Source organism: Engraulis encrasicolus, unplaced genomic scaffold, assembly GCF_034702125.1.
Source record: "Engraulis encrasicolus isolate BLACKSEA-1 unplaced genomic scaffold, IST_EnEncr_1.0 scaffold_1686_np1212, whole genome shotgun sequence".
NCBI lineage: Eukaryota > Metazoa > Chordata > Actinopteri > Clupeiformes > Engraulidae > Engraulis > Engraulis encrasicolus.
The window spans coordinates 1854-5909 of record NW_026945215.1 but is presented as its reverse complement, the minus strand read 5'-3'; the positions used below and the strand labels follow the sequence as shown (position 1 = coordinate 5909).

At 30.4% G+C, this 4056-nt stretch overlaps 1 long non-coding RNA gene across 1 annotated transcript; it reads left to right on the top strand.

The window, feature by feature from the left end:
• The first annotated feature begins 1487 nt into the window (after positions 1–1487).
• LOC134442476 (uncharacterized) lies at positions 1488–3788 on the top strand. The gene is made up of 3 exons (XR_010033393.1): positions 1488–2120; positions 2355–2471; positions 3516–3788. It is a non-coding gene; the product is annotated as an uncharacterized LOC134442476 (long non-coding RNA).
• The last annotated feature ends 268 nt before the right edge of the window (positions 3789–4056 follow it).

Below are 4056 nucleotides of genomic sequence, written 5' to 3'. Positions count from 1 at the left end.
GGCAGGGGGTGGATTTTTTCGAAAAAATTTAAAAAATTTTTTTCGAAATTTTAAACCCCGAAATTTTTCAAAAAAAATCAAAATTCAAAAATTTTTTTTTTTTTTTTTTTGGGGTTTTGGGCAGAGGCAGGTAATTGTCTTTTTAAAGGTTTTTTATTTTTTTTAAAAATAAAAAGTCACTTTTTTGAAATTTTTTTTCGCCCTATGTTTTTAAAAATTCAAAATTCAAAAATTTTTTTTTTTTTTTTTGGTGTTTAAGGCTCAGTCGTTTGGTCTTTGGGAAAAGCGTGAAACAGGTTTTATGTTTTTTCGAAAAAGTGAAAAATCACTTCTTTGAAAATTTTCGCATATCCCCGTCAAAATTTTTCAAAAAATTCAAAATTTTTTTTTTTTTTTTTTTTTGTGTTTCTAAGGCAGTCAGTTTGGACGTTCGGAAATCTGTTGAAACAGTTTATGATTTTTCTGAAAAAGTGAAAGTAAATGTCACTTTTTCGAAATTGTCACATCCCTCAAAATTTTTCAAAAAATTCCAAATTCAAATTTTTTTTTTTATTTTTTTTTTTGTGTTTCTAGAGGCAGTCAGTCGATATGGTACTGCGTGGAAACTGGTTTGAACAGTTTTGAGTAAGTATTTTTAAATTTGTCTGAAAAATGAAAAGTCACTTTTCGAAATTCATATCCGGTCATGATTTTCAAAATCAAATCAAATTTTTTTTGTGTTTTCTGAGGCTCATCGATTTGGTACTTGGAATCTGTGGAAGTTTTAATTTTTCGAAAAGGAAATCACTTTTCGAATTTGTGCACGCGCTGAAATTTTCAAAACAAAATTTTTTGTTTTTTGTTTCTAGAGGCAGTCTTGTATTCGGAATGCGTGGAAAAGGTATGTTTTTCTAAAAATGAAAAAGCACTTTTCGATTGTCCTATCGCCGCAAATTTTCAAAAATTCAAAATCAATTTTTTTTTTTTTTTGGTGTTCTAGGCATCAGTCGATTTGGACTCGAATGGGGAAACAGTTTTGATTTCTGAAAATGAAAAGCCTTTCGAAATTGTCGCTACGCCGGTCATGAATTTTTCAAAAAATTCAAAATTCAAAAAAAAATTTTTAATTTTTTTTTTTTGTGTGTTTCTAGAGGCAGTCAGTCGATTTCGTACTTCGGAAATGCTCTTGGAAACAGGTTTTATGATTTTTTCTGCAGAAAAGTGAAAAAAGTTCACTTTTTCGAAATTTGTCGCATATCGCCGGTCATGAAATTTTTTCAAAAAATTCAAAATTCAAAAAAAATTTTTTTTTTTTTTTTGGTGTTTCTAGAGGCAGTCAGTCGATTTGGTACTTTGGAAATGCTGTTGGAAACAGATTTTATGATTTTTTCTGAAAAAGCAAGGGTGAAAAAGTCCACTTTTTTTCCAGACAATTTGTCGCCATATCGCAACCCCGGTCATAGCAAATTTTCCAACAAAAAATTCAGTAATGTCAAAATTCCAAAAATTTTTTTTTTTTTTTTTTTTTGGTGTTTCTAGAGGCAGTCAGTCGATTTGGTACTTCGGAAATGCTGTTGGAAACAGGTTTTATGATTTTTTTCTGAAAAAGTGAAAAAGTCACTTTTTCGAAATTTGTCGCATATCGCCGGTCATGAAATTTTTCAAAAAATTCAAAATTCAAAATTTTTTTTTTTTTTTTGGTGTTTCTAGAGGCAGTCAGTCGATTTGGTACTTCGGAAATGCTGTTGGAAACAGGTTTTATGATTTTTTTCTGAAAAAGTGAAAAAGTCACTTTTTCGAAATTTGTCGCATATCGCCGGTCAAGAAATTTTTCAAAAAATTCAAAATTCAAAATTTTTTTTTTTTGTGTGTTTCTAGAGGCAGTCAGTCGATTTCGTACTTCGGAAATGTTCTTGGAAACAGGTTTTATGATTTTTTCTGAAAAAGTGAAAAAGTCACTTTTTCGAAATTTTTCGCATATCGCCGGTCAAGAAATTTTTCAAAAAATTCAAAATTCAAATTTTTTTTTTTTGTTGTTTGTTTCTAGAGGCAGTCAGTCGATTTGGTACTTCGGAAATGCTATTGGAAACAGGTTTTATGATTTTTTCTGAAAAAGTGAAAAAGTCACTTTTTCGAAATTTGTTCTGCAGTATCGCGCGGTCCATAGAATTTTTCAAAACAATTCAAAATTTCAAAAAAAAAATGTTATTCGTTTTTTTTGTTTGGTGTTTTCTAGATGGCAGTCAGAGTTATCCCGATTTGGTCTACTTCTCGGGAAATGCTGGTGTGGAACCACAGTTTTATATTTTTTTTCTGAAAAAGTGAAAAGTCACTTTTTTGCGAAATTTTGTCGCATATCGGGCGGATCGCGCCAGGTCACATGAAATTTTTCAAAAATTTCAAAAATCAATTTTTTTTTATTTTTTATTTTTTTTTGGTGTTTCTAGAGGCAGTCAGTCGATTTGGTACTTCGGAAATGCTGTTGGAAACAGGTTTTATGATGTTTTTTCCTGAAAAGTGGAAAAAGTCAACTTTTTTCGAACCTTTTTTTTTTTTTTTCCTTTTTCTTTTTTTTTCCTTTCTTCTTTGTCCCCCGCATATCGCCGGTCAGGAAATTTTTTTCAAAAAAATATCAAAATTCCAAAAAAAAATTTTTTTAAAATGATTTCAATTCCAATTTGTTTGTTTGTTTTTTTTTTTTTTTTTGTGTTTCTAGAGGCTTCAGTCAACGGCTAGGAGGGAGAGAAGAGGTCGATTTGGTACTTCGGGGAAAATTGTGCTTGAATGGAAACATTTTAAAAAAATTTTATAAATATAATTATGGTAATGAGTTTTTTTTCTTTTTTTTTTTTTTTTTTTTTGGTGTGTTTCTAGCTAGGCAGCGTCGCGTCGATTTGGTATCTTCGGAAATGCTGTGGGTAACCAGGTTTTTTTTTTTTTTCTTTTCTGAAAAGTGAAAAAGTCCTTTTTTGCGAAATTTTTTTTCTTTTTTTCCGTCATATCCGCCGGTCAAGAAATTTTTTTAAAAATTCAAAATCATCAAAATTTGTTTGCTGTTTTTTTTTGGGTGGTTCTAGAGGCATCGGCCTCGATTTGGAGTAGGGCTTCGGGAAGATGCTGGTTGGGAAACAGGTTGTTTATGATTGGTTTTTCTTAAAAAGTGAGAGAAAAAGTCACTTTTTTCGAAATTTGTCGACATTGTATGTACGGGACCGGGTCATGTAAATGTTTTTCAAAGAAAATTCGAAGATTGAGGCAGAAAAAAATCATTGTTCTTTTTTTTGTTTTTTTTGTTAGGTTGGGGCAAGATGGATTTGTCTATGAGGCCAGTTCAGAGGGGATCGCATTTGGAGGGGTACTTCGGAAATGCTGTGGGAAACAGGTTTTATGATTTTTTCTGAAAAAGTGAAAAAGTTTTTTTTTGAAATTTGTCGCATATCGCCGGTCATGAAATTTTTCAAAAAATTCAAAATTCAATTTTTTTTTTTTATTTTTTTTTTTGTTTCTAGAGGCAGTCAGTCGATTTTTGGAAACAGGTTTTATGATTTTTTCTGAAAAAGTGAAAAAGTCACTTTTTCGAAATTTTTCGCATATCGCCGGTCATGAAATTTTTCAAAAAATTCAAAATTCAAAAAATATTTTTTTTTTGTTTTTTTGTGTTTCTAGAGGCAGTCAGTCGATTTGGTACTTCGGAAATGCTGTTGGAAACAGGTTTTGTGATTTTTTCTGAAAAAGTGAAAAAGTCACTTTTTCGAAATTTTTCGAAAATCGCCGGTCAAGAAATTTTTCAAAAAATTCAAAATTCAAAATTTTTTTTTTAATTTTTTTTTTTTGTGTTTCTAGAGGCAGTCAGTCGATTTGGTACTTCGGAAATGCTGTTGGAAACAGGTTTTATGATTTTTTCTGAAAAAGTGAAAAAGTCACTTTTTCGAAAATTTTCGCATATCGCCGGTCATGAAATTTTTCAAAAAATTCAAAATTCAATTTTTTTTGTGTGTGTGTTTCTAGAGGCAGTCAGTCGATTTGGTACTTCGGAAATGCTGTTGGAAACAGGTTTTATGATTTTTTCTGAAAAAG